Raw genomic sequence first — 12,915 nt, 5'->3', positions numbered from 1 at the left:
TCGCCATTTATTAATAAAAGATTAATGCAGAAATGAGAAGCAATTTGTAACGGTCAGTGTGTTCTGGCTAGTTTTATGTGAACTTAACACACAAATTAGAGCTCTTTGAAAGGAGGGAACCTCACCTGAGAAAACGCCGCTATAAGATCCAGCTGTAAGGCCTTCTCTTAATTAGTGATTGATGGGGGAGCCCAGCCCATTGGGCGGCATCCTTCCTGGACTAGTGGGTCTGGATTCTCTGAGAAAGCAGGCTAAGTGCTTTTTTAAAAATGGAAACTGAAGAGCAGTGGATCTGGGGGAGGAGGGACTAGAAACAGAGGATAGGAGAAGCTGCAGTTGGGATGCATTATATGAAAAAAGAATAAAAAAAAGAAAAAAATTTTTTAAAGGCAGGCAAAGGGATGAAGTCAGTAAGCAGCACTCCTCCGTGGTCTCTGCATCAGCTCCTGCCTCCAGGTTCCTGTCCTGTTTGAGTTCCTGTCCTGACTGTCTTCAACGATGACCAGTGATGTGGAACTGTAAGCCAGATAAACTCTTTCCACCGCAACCTGCTTTTTTCATCAAACAGTTCTGTGATGCAATAGAAATCCTAACTAAGACACTATGTTTAATGTAACTGTTGTTGGAGTATTGGCGTCCAGTGGGCAACTATTCACAGGGTCTGAACTTCCCAAGAAGTTATCTTTTAAAAATAGATGTTTTGGAGCTTAACGATGCCAGTCAAGTTACTGAACCGAATGAGGGGATCTGGTGCAGACAAGTGGCAGAGAAGTCTCATGTATGGTCCTATTTGGGCATCAGAAAAATGAGGAGCCCTCAGCAAGGGTGAGATGTGAGAAGAGGCCCAGGAATGAGTGGCAACAGAGACTCCTGAGACCGAACCAAAAAAAAAAAAAACTTTTTTGAAACAATGTGGCTTGTGTTGTCATATGCCAATAAATGCCATCAAGGTGACAATGAGACTATTAGGTTTGTATTAGATCACTAGATTTAGAACCACCCCCAATGAAACAGGTATTATGTCCAGCCTTGTACTAGCACCATCCCATGTATGCTGCCAGATAACTCAGTGAAGCAGATACACTGTACTTATAGAAAAAGCTCATTTAATCTGGATAGTAACGGAGTAGCCCTTGGTCACACATTGGGATTTGTTAAGTTTTAGTAACAAGGTTGATTTAATACAGCTCTGCAACGTAAGAATCTGTGGACTTGACACATTTTGTAGAGGTTGTATAGGATTATTTCTTACATTTAGATAGCTGTAGTCATTCTTGACAATACTGGGCCCTCCACAGACACGTCCCCAGGCCAGTCTTCCCGGGGAGATCTAAGTGTATTCAAATTGACAGATTAGGCTAACTAGGGCAGACATCAGAGCACTGATCTTTTTGCGTTATCTAGTTTCATGTGTTGTTTCTTGGGAGAGGAAATAAGGTCCAGAGGGAAATAAGCCAATTTTCCAAATATCACATCACTTGTGATCCCAGATCCCTCGATTCAGCATACAATGCAGAGTCTTTGTATCGGAAGTATTTTTGGTAAAATTATTCGCAAAGCTAGCCTGGGTACAGAGGTGTGGGCAGAAGCACCATACTTGGGCCTGTGGTGCTTGCAGGAAAGAAAGAAGCAAACGCTATGAGAACCAGACCAGAAAGAAAAGGATGCATTTCACCCATGGGGAGGCATCACCTGTGTTCCACTGTGATCAGAAAGGGGCCATTCCGGGAGAGGGGCCCTTCCCTTCAGGAGCATCGTTTAACCTCTGGGCTGCACACAGTCACGCTAACTTTAACGGGAGCAGGATCTCTTAAGGATTAGGATGAGGTCAGGCTAGTAACACTCCCTTGTGGAGGGGTGGAGGCCCACAAGGCTCCTCCCTTCCTAAAATTATATCATGTGAGCATTGACTCTGGGCGGGACTCCCCAGCTGTGCAGCTCTTCATGAGTCCCCCAGAAGACTGGGGGGTCCCCTCAGTGGTGCAGCCGTCTTTGAGTCACCCAGGCTTCTGTAACCCATTGATTCACCAAAAGGGACTTGAATAGATTCATTGCCATCTCTGTCTGAAGTGATCATATATTCATTTCCTTTACATATAAACACATTTATTTTTATTTTATATGTATTGTTGTTTTGGCTATATGTACGTCTGTGTGAAGGTATCAGATCTTAGAGTTGCAGACAGTTGCCACACCTCCCAATAATACCAATCCCTATGAGTTTATGGGGACCAATTACATTCAAACTTTCACACATGGGCTTTTTAAACCTGAAAGCCCACCACAAGTAAAACTCTTCCTCTAACAAGGCCACACTTCCTAATTCCTATAATCCTTTCATATAATTCCATTCTCCATATGAGCCTATAGGGACCACTCTTATTCAAACCTCCACAATATCCAATTTATTATAACTTTTATTTATGACTAGTAATTTCATTTGTTTTATTATTTTGGCATTATACCATATTCCAACCTGGGGAATTAAATGAGCAGTTATGTTACAGAAAAAAAATTAAACAACAACATATTTTAACCTTAAAGTTTTCTAAGGAAGTTGAGCTTTCTTCATGTAGTGAATATTATTAGTGACATTAGTAGAGACAAGAAGCTAGCATTGTGAGAGGTCTGCATGGGTTGGAAAAGGAACTTTAAGATAAGGTTACTGTGCAAAAGCCCAAATGCTGGGAGTAGTCATTGATTGATTACCCCCACCCAGAATCAGAATTCAGGCTATTATCACTATTGCTTAAGACACCAAACCATGTAGAACAATGAAAAATATCAGGGTGGGACAGAGCTGGAAGCTCCCTCATGACTGTCTGGCATGTTTTATGCTACAATACACTAGGTAAGATGTGTTCACTTGTGCAATTAGTGCATAACTTCTGTGAATGAAAACAACTCTTCCAAGTAGAGCTCAGGCACGCACATAGGAAGGAACCCACGTTTGGTACTGAGAGCCCTGGCAGAAGTCTGTGACTGAAGAAATCATCGGCCCCAAGACGCCTGCATATTACTTCTGTTATCAGTCAAAGGTGGCTTCCATTCTGCAGTAAACTGGTTACTGTGAAGGCATATGACCTTCTGGTTTGGTGGTTTGACAGGCTCATATATTTGGATGCTTGGTCCCTGGTTAGTGGAACTGCTTGGGAAGGATTAGGAGGTGTGGCCTTGTGGGAGTAGTGAGGCCTCTTTGGAGGAGGTATGTCACTGGCATGAGGCCTGCTACCTACAAATCAGTACGTAGATCTCAACTACTTATCTAGCACCATGCTTGCCTATGTGCTGCCAGGATCCCCCCCCCATGATGACAATGGACTAACCCTCTGAAACTATATGCAAGCCCCCCCCATTAAGTACTTTCTTTTATAAGAGTTACCTTGGTCATGGTGTCTCTTCACAACAATGGAACTAAGACATTAAGACAACTAAGACAACTGCTCCAACTGCTGAGAGTGTCTAGCGCTGTAGCACAGGAAGAATCGTAAATGTTAGACACACACACACGCACGCACACACACACGCACGCACACACGCACACACACACGCAGTTTGGAGGTTATTGTGGAAAAGAAATGGAAAGACTGTAAGAGTCAAAGGAAGGGGTAGAGTTTGTGGAAGCCCATCATGAGCCAGACTGGCTGCCATTACCCACATCAGAGTCTCATGAAATCAAGCCTATTCCCTTGTGAGCTGGGTGTGTGGTGGCACAGGCTTTTAATCCCAGCATTCAGGAGGCAGAGGCCAGTCTGGTCTACAGAGTTTCAGGTCAGCTACATAAAGATTCCATCTCGACAAAACAAAACAAAAAAAATTTCCCTCATGGAGGGAAGGCTGAGGTTCCCAAAGCTGTTGGGTTTCCCAGGGCAACCTTTCCTGAAGAAGTATCAACAATGTACAATAGATGGGCCAATGGGGCGGAGTGATCTCCGGTTGCTATTGGTAAGGTAAGTGGTATTATTGGTATTATTGGTAAGGTAAGTGGTATTATTGGTAAGGTAAGGTAAGTGGTGTTCTGAGGACACAGTTGTCTCTGAATTACTCTGATAAACCAATCGATTCATTGAGCTGCACGTGAATGGAATTCTTTCTGTGGCCCTCTGTACCCTCTCTATCTGGATGACTATCTTTACAGCTTCTCAGGAGAAGTCACACAACAAAGGGCCAAAGGGTCTGGGAATGAAGAGCAGGAAGAAACGAGAAGCAAATACACTCGATAACACGCTTCTCTGCTCTCCAGATAATTTCTCATATTCTCTACCCTCTTCTTTCCCCCTTCCTCTTGTGGCACTAGGTATTAAGCCTGCATTCCTGAACATGCCAGCCAAGTATTCTACCAGCCCGGTTTTTGCTTTGTTTTGCTTTGTTTTGAGAGGCGGTCTCACTGAGATGCTCAGGCTGACTCTAAACTTACTACCCGCAGTCCACGCAGACCTTGAACCGGTGTTCTTCTGCCTCAGACTTCTGGGTGTCTGGGAGTGCAGGCCTGTGCCACCAGGTCTGGCTTCCTTTGTCTTGGCAGATTTAGACCGCCTATGCCAAGTAGAACACCGGGCATTTTCCCAGCATTGGCTCTAGTCTAGATGAAAACCTCAGTTTCAACAAAGTAACTAAAATGCAAAAACTAGTGAGCCACAGATCTCGCGTTCCCTCTGCGGCCTGACATTTTTGCATGACAGTCTGCCATGGAAATATGTCATCTTTATTAATTCAGAATGACTGCATGGGTGAAGTCTCTTTGTGAACGCTGCACCCAGAAGCCTTCACTGCGTTAGTCTCTGGCCCGCGTTAGCGAGCCCATCTGCAATCACTGGGGAAGCAAAGGCGCAGCCTGAAATGAACACAGGGGAAGAGCTCCTCCTGCGGCTTTTGGCACCTGCTCCCTGATCTGTTCACAGGCATTCAGTAATCAGTTAAGTTAAAGCCACTTTGAGTGCAAATTTCCTCTGTGAATTCAAGGCCTCCTAAATGAACTTGTTAACGGGACATTTTAGTCCCACAATGGGGTTTTGTCTTCTTTACATGGCTTTATTTATGTTATATAATAATGTAAAAAGAAACAATAGGACAGAAATAGATACTTCTGTCTTCCCTACAAATATTAATCATTTGAGCGTTCAGGGTAATATTTAAGTACTTTGCGTTGCCTAAAAAAAGCAGGCCTTTTCAAAATGTAGAGAAATTTGGCTTAGGACATAATTCAGAATTTTAATTTTTCTGAGATACACTTTATACATATAAAAGTAGGCTTAGCATAATTGTCGATTTCTTTTTCATCTGTTCTTTCCTCAAAAAAGGACATTTTTATAACTTACTTTTGAAATTAATGATATGTTAATTTATATGTTATAATTATATGATATATATGTTAATTATGTGGACTATATTACAGTGGTTTATGCTCCAACAAACCTCATGACCAGGAAATCAATCAATATATTTCTGGAGTATCTGCAATGAGTATAGTGCCTCATCAAAGGCTAGGAAGGTACAGAAAAATACATTTCACTGAAATTTAGGGATCATCCATTATTTGGCATAGTATCATTAGCAGAAAAGAAATATTTCCAGGTGAACAACAGCAGATTTAAGACGTTGTTGTTTATAAGATGTATTCTACTTTCAGAAAAATTAGCAAATTTTTTTAAAATGTACATTCTAATTGATAAAACTCAAAAACAAAAACAAAGAAAAAAAAGAAACACTGTATTTTAAGAACCGACAGATCCATAGGAGAGGGGTAAAAACCAATCCAGAGACGCTGAAGGAACAGCTCAGCAGGTAAGAGCATTTTCTTCCAGAGTTCGGTTCCTGGCACCCACCCATATAGCCACCAGCTCACCACACTCTGTAACTCCAGCTCCAGAAGATGTGATGGTTTCTTTGTGGCCTTCATGGGCCCCTGCACTGTTGTGCTGCACACAGACACAGTCAGGCGTATGCATACCCATGTACATAAAATAAATTTTGTTTTGGGAAAAAAAAAACAACCCAGAAAAGAAAAAAGGAAGTCATAGAAAGAAATCTTCATTTTTAGCAAAATCATAGATGTAAAACTTAAAACATGTTTGCAGGGACACATCCTGGGTATAAAAAGTACAGGCTTCAATTAATATTTACATAGTGTACTAATCAGGTGTCCCTAGACGAATATCTTCAAGGACGACTATATTAGTACAAAGGGGATTTAGTAGATTGAGTTACAGGATACAGACCGTCCGAAAGAGTTGTTTGCATGCCGGGGAGGCTGAGAAGTTGGTGGAAATCTGATTCTGAAAGAAGGACAGCAAGATTCCTGGAGAGATATCCATCTTCAGTTCACGCTGAAGGATGAGAAAGCCGGGTTAGGGTTATCGTGAAGTGACAGCCACTGCATCCGCGACAGGTTGGACACATTCACCAGCCGGAGTGGAGGCGAGCAAGCAAAAGTCAGCAGTGTTTTTCCCTCTGGGCCCCTGCTGGAAAATGTTGTGCTACCAGGTCTCCCTCCTCATTTAATCCTCTCAAGAAATGTCCTTGCAGACCCACACAGTTGTGTGTCTTAGTTGACGGTGAAGATTAAAAGTCACACCGGGCGGTGGTGGCGCACGCCTTTAATTCCAGCACTTGGGAGGTAGAGGCAGGCGGATCCCTGTGATTTCGAGGCCAGACTGGTCTAAAAACCATGTAGAGTTATTTGGGTTTATAGTGTTTATGATCATTGAGGATGTCACGATCAAATGTTATTACAAGAGCTGAAGAAAATGTATCTGAGGACCAGCTAGGAAACTAAAGTATTAATTTAATTATAAGGGGCATGGAAAACTTGATTTTGTTAAAAACCCCTTTAAAAAGCAATGACTCACAAGGCACTGTTTTAAAGAATAATTAATGGGGGTGAAGAAATGACTCGGGGCACTCACGGCTCTTGCAGAGGACCTTGGTTGGTTCCCAGTACCCACATGGTTAGCTCACAACCATCCATATATCCAGTTCTTGGAGCTTGAACTTCCTCGTCTGACCGCCATGGACAGCAGGTACACATGTGTATACACATCCATGTAGCATAAAGAAATATCTTTTTTCTACAGACAGAGGAGTACCAAGGGATCGAAGGGATTCTCTCCAAGTTCAGTCGAGTGAACCAGGGACGTTACTTGTGTCACTTACAGGAACAGAGGTGTTTAATTAAGAAACTCCACCAAGACGCCCACCCCAGTCAACGGCTTGTCTCTTCAACAGTCATGATTGGGATCTTGGGGTGGAGAGGGCTCAAATGAGGATCCCTTGAACCTCCTGAGTCTTGTATTGCTCTCACCTCACTCCATAAAAGAGTGTTCATCTCATGAGGGTCCTATACAGGTCAACACAGGTGCCTTGCTTCAAAATGGCTAGGGTGATGTCTTTGCTGAAGATCATTAGACTACAGAAGCCTATCAAAGATAACATGACTGTGTCTAGTCAGTGAACATGACATTAACATTTAATCTATACAGTGTATTTTATTGTTTGTTTATTCTTCTGTTTGTAGGCAAGCTAGCCTTGAACTGGTTATGTAACAAAGGATTGTATTAAATGGCCTGCTTGCTCCAGCTCCCAAGCACAGGCATTATGGATACACACCACCACTCTGAGCTCTTATTTTACAAGTAATTTTTGTTTTTCAGGACAGGGTTTCTCTGTGTATCTGTGGTTCTCTGGCTATCCTGCAACTCACTCTGCAGACCAGGCTGGCCTTGAACTCACAGAGATCCACCTGCCTCTGCTTCCCTGAATGCTTGGATTAAAGGCTTGCGCCACCATTGTCTGGCTACAAGTACATTATTAGCCTTAGAATTGGACTCAGATTGCATCATCACACATTTTAAGATGTGCAGATTTTGCTGGTCCCTCTATCCCCAGAGGTCATTACTGAATTAAATTAGTAGCTCAGATGATTCTGACTTGTCAGCTGTAGAGTCACACAACTGTGCTCATCTCCATGGCAACCATTTCTCAGATAAACGTGTTTCCGAACAATGGGCCCCTAATTGGCGATTACCCATTCTTATAGATTTCCACCATAGAAGCAAAAAACAATTTAGAAAAACCTGGTCCATTACTTAACCAACAAGCACACGGACAACAGACACATGCAAACCTGCAGAGCAAATATGTCTAAGAGCGTCTTTGGGTTTAGAGAGAGAGCTATTTTCTATATCCCATTTCACATTAGTGTGTGAATAGATTCTCTCTTTCCACTGTGTGGGCTCTGGAGATCTAACTTAGGCTTGTGAGACTGGCAGCAGGAGCCTTCAGCCTGAGTCATCCCTCCAACCCTGTTTCACGCTTTGGGGGCTGACGCCTCAGTCGCTAAGGCGGGTTTTAGAACTGCCCTAACTATCTGATGAAGACTTAGTTTTAAAAACGTGTGTTTGTGATGGAAGGGTGCATATTTGTGTCTGAGGATTCAGGGTAACTGCAGGTGTCATCCTCAGGAGGGCTGCCTGCTTCCTTTGGAGCCTCCATGGTACCAAACTAGGCCCTCTACATGTGGGAGACAGTTGTGTAGCTTGGTCTAGCTGAGGGGCCAGGATCTATCCCTGGTGCAAATGAGCTGGCTTTTTGGAGCCCATTCCCTATGGTGGGATGTCATGCTCAGCTTTAATGTACCAGGGAGGGGCTTGGTCCTGCCTCAACTTAATCTGCCAGGCTTTGTTGACTCCCCATGGGAGGTCTTACCCTTTGGGAGGAGTGGATGGGGAAGGTGACGGGATGGGAAGGGAAAAGTGTGGTTGGAATGTAAAATAATACACACATATACATACACATGTGCGCGCGCGCACACACACACACACAAAGCACGGTCTTTTGTTGACCTGATGCTCACTAATCAGGCTGGACCCACTAGTAAGCAACCTCAGGGATCCTCCTATCTCTATGTCCCCAGAGCCTGGATTATGAGGACGCACTACCAAGTTCAACATTTTATGGGGGTTCTGGGGTCAAACACTAACTAGCAAGGCCAAGGGTTTTTCCCAGCCCTAGTCTGATGTGGAAGGGTCTTCTATCTATTGTTATTTTCATTAGTTAATAAAGAGACTGCCTTGGCCCTTTGATAGGACAGAAAATTAGGTAGGCGGAGTAAACAGAACAGAATGCTAGGAAGAGGGCAATGAGGCAGACACAATGGAGCCAGTCACCAGGTCAGACATGCTCAATCTTTCCCGGTAAGCCACACCTTGTGGTGCTACACAGATTATTAAAAATGGGTTAATCAAGATGTGAGAGTTAGCCAGTAACTAACTCTCTAGAGATAATGAGCCAGGCAGTGTTTAAATGAATACAATTTGTGTGTTGTTATTTCCGAGGCTAAGCTAGCCGTGCCGGAGCCGGGTGGGATGAAAAGCAGGCCTGCTCGCAGCTCCTCACTACACTAGTCTGATTTTATTTATTTATTTTTATTGGAAATAGTTGCATTTACTTAAAGGTTGGAATATTTTAAATACCTTAAATATATTAAATATCTTAATTTTTCTAGAGGGGAGTGACTGAAAAGGGTTCAGAGTTCTCATATTGGGGCAAACACCATCACACAGTTTTATGGGTAGCACAATTTGGTCTTAATTTTTTTATTTTTAAGGGGCCCAAAGTTTGGGTGGGTAAGGAAGTGGAACTGGATCTAGAAAACATTGGAGGAGGGGTAAATATGATCAAAACACGTTGTGAGAAACTCTTAAAAAACTAATTAAAAATCCACTGATACCCCCCGACTAAAATAAAATGTGCTTATTCTACAAACATACCCTCACATTCCTCTGCTGGGGTTTCAACCTCAGATTTCCCCTCCACCCTTGCACAGAGAGCAGGAAATACTCTGAGGTCCTCAAATAAGTTGACTAAGAAACTGTCCATAGAAGGATGGACCCCTGAAGGCACAGACTCCTCTACTCAACCCTCTACGTTGCCTGAAAGTAGAAACCTTGTTCCATGGATTTTGAGGTTCTTATTTTCAATATCACGTCACAGTGATATTTTCTTGGGTAGGCAGAGACCACTCTTTCTTTTCCTGACCACTCAGACCCAAACAACCACACAGAAACTAAGTTAATTACAACACTGCTTGGCCAATAGCTTAGGCTTCTTATTGGCTAGCTCTTATATCTTAAAATAACCCATTTTTATTATTTTGCTTTTTACCACATGGCTTGTGGTTTACCGGTAAGGTTCCTGGGTGTCTGTCTCCTTCAGCAGCTATATGTCATCTCCTTGACTCTGCCTACTCATTTTCTTTATCTCTGTTCTGATTTCCCACCTGGCTTAATTCTGCTAAGCCATAGGCCGAAACAACTCCTTTATTAATCAATGGTAATAAAACATAGCCTCATATTGAAAATATTACTTGAAACATCAATGCCTACCTGAGGGAATTAAGAATAATTGTCTTTGAAAAAAATGTCTCAGAGCTTACTTTAAAAATTTTTGAGGGCCGGCTGTAACAGGGCCACAGACTCGTGAGCCCTGAGACCTTACCTCAGTTGACTCCAGGGTGGAAGTATCGCTCAGGCTGTAAAGCAACATGTAGACAGCACCACCTGCCAAAACTAAAACAAAGGCCTAATTCATCAAAGTCCATAGTCCTGGGGAAGCTAATGGGCCAAGCAGTGATTTAAATAATATAGTTTCTGTGTGATTATTTCGGGGCTGAGCAGCCAGGAATCCACAAGCGGCCTCCTCATAATTGTAGGATTCTATTTATATAGATGGTATATTGGTAAAGGCAAACAACACTCAAGGTCTTCATCAGATCCACATATTCACACATATTCCACTTAAAATGGCAACCCTTATGGAAGATGGAGGAGGCACAACTTGAGAAGCTTCATGGTGTTTTTGACTTATATTTTAAAGTTTGATTACATGCCACTCTGTTATTGTGACGGCATATATTTAAATATCTCCCTGCTGTTAAATATTTAGGTTGTTTACAGTTGCTTGCTATTGTTAGGCACAGCCTATTAAAGAGGTCTGATTATAATCTTTCTACAGTTCCTTGCCTCCATTGATGTGGGATATCCTTTATGCTATAAATATGTGTTGCTTTTATTGGTTGATAAATAAAGCTGATTTGGCCTTTTTGATCATTTGATCATTTGATGATCAGGGAAAATAGAGCCAGGTGAGAAATCAGAGCTATGGAGAGAAAGAAGGTGGAGTCAGAGAGACATCATGTAGCTGCTGGGGAAGTAAGATGTGAGTTAACAAGCCAGGAGCATTGTGATAAAATATAAACTAATAGAAATGGGTTAATTTAGTTGTGAGACCTAGTCAGTAATATGCCTGAGCCATTGGCCAAACAATTACAATGAATATTAAGCCTCAGAATGATTACTTAATAAGCAGCTGTGGGAACCAGTGGGTAGGAGAGAAACTGGTCCAGTTGGACTGACAGAATGCTTAAAAGCTTCCAGCTATACTCCATCCCTCCCTGCCACACCAACTCCAGTGTTGTCTGTGTGACATGACATACGTCATTATGCCAGACAGGAGCTACGTGTCCTATGGGACTAGGCTTCCTGGAGGTCAATGGCAGACAGCCCAGTATTGGCCGCCGTTGGGGCATAGACGGGTTTCTCGATTAGCTGACTATGCGGGATATGGGCTTTGCACAATCTTTTTCATAATGATGATAGTCTTTATATATGTTATCTCTTCAGGAACAGCTCCGAGATAGGGAAGCACAGTATGGGAATGTATAAGACTACAGCACAACCTTTGTCAACATGGGGGTGTATGATGAGCAAGGGAATAGATGGGTTAATGTTGATGGACAAACAACATTATACTCTGAATTTTATGAATAGGCATGCTAGATCCGAACTTCCACGGTGTCTGCTGCATAAGAAGGTACAAAAAGTATATTTCAGCAGTGCAGAGAGCTGTTAGTCATATTTGGTCACTAGATGAGATAAAGAGTTAGAAAGAAGAAGGGCAATGATAGTGATGAGACAGAAACTTTCTATTCTTAGATAAGATGAAACCACTTGCCTGAGGTTTATGTTCCCAAGGACAAGATTTCCTCTTCTAAGGATGCTTTATGTCTAACACCTGTCCCTGATAATATGCTTTTCTTATAAATCGCTGATGTGACTAAAACAGGCTTTGTTACTGTGCCAACTAATGATACATGACCTTCTGATTTGTTCTTTGTTTGAATACTATATAATGAAAACACGAATTCAGTAAAATCACAGCAGATTCCAACCACTCTCTTGTGTGTTGTGTCTGTCTTCCGTCACTGACCTCGTGCCTTCCTGTGTACCAAGACCCTGCTTCTCCCACGGTCTGAGTGGCTCCCCTGAGCCGGTCCGTGGCACCTCCCTTTATCCTCCCCATTTCTTGTTTTTGAATTTTCTGTTCTGGGATTTGGCTTGAGAACTTCACACAGGTGAAGGAAGCACTCCAATACTGAGCCACACCCCTATCACTTATTCGTGTATTTGATGTAGGATCTTACACTCAGGCCAGTCTCAAAATCCTCCTGCCTCAGCTTCCTGAGTGACTAGTTTAGAAGCACGCACCACCATACATAATAAAATGTATTTCTTAAACTGGATTTCAGGTCTATGTAATTTGCATTTCTAAGGTATATATAGTTTAAATTTATATAACTACTGTAAGGTTACCCTCTCTAGAAGCAACTGCAGGAGCTTAAAATGAAACATAGGTCTATTTTCCAATTTCCTCTCAAACCTTGCACTTGTATCTTCCATCGTACTGTGCTGATATTGAATGCAGGTTTTCAAGAACAAAGCTCTGGATGAGCTATTTTGATGAAGATGACACTTGCCTCCTCCTTTCAACATTATCCTCAGTCCAAAATCATTTCTCCATCTTAGCAACTGATCCAACAACACCTTCAGTCCCAAAAGTGATCCTGAGGGAAGACAGAGG

The sequence above is a fragment of the Myodes glareolus genome, chromosome 21, assembly GCF_982192425.1.
Source record: "Myodes glareolus chromosome 21, mMyoGla1.1, whole genome shotgun sequence".
Taxonomy (NCBI): Eukaryota; Metazoa; Chordata; class Mammalia; order Rodentia; family Cricetidae; genus Myodes; species Myodes glareolus.
The sequence above is the reverse complement of the archived record's forward strand: the minus strand, read 5'-3'. Positions refer to the sequence as shown.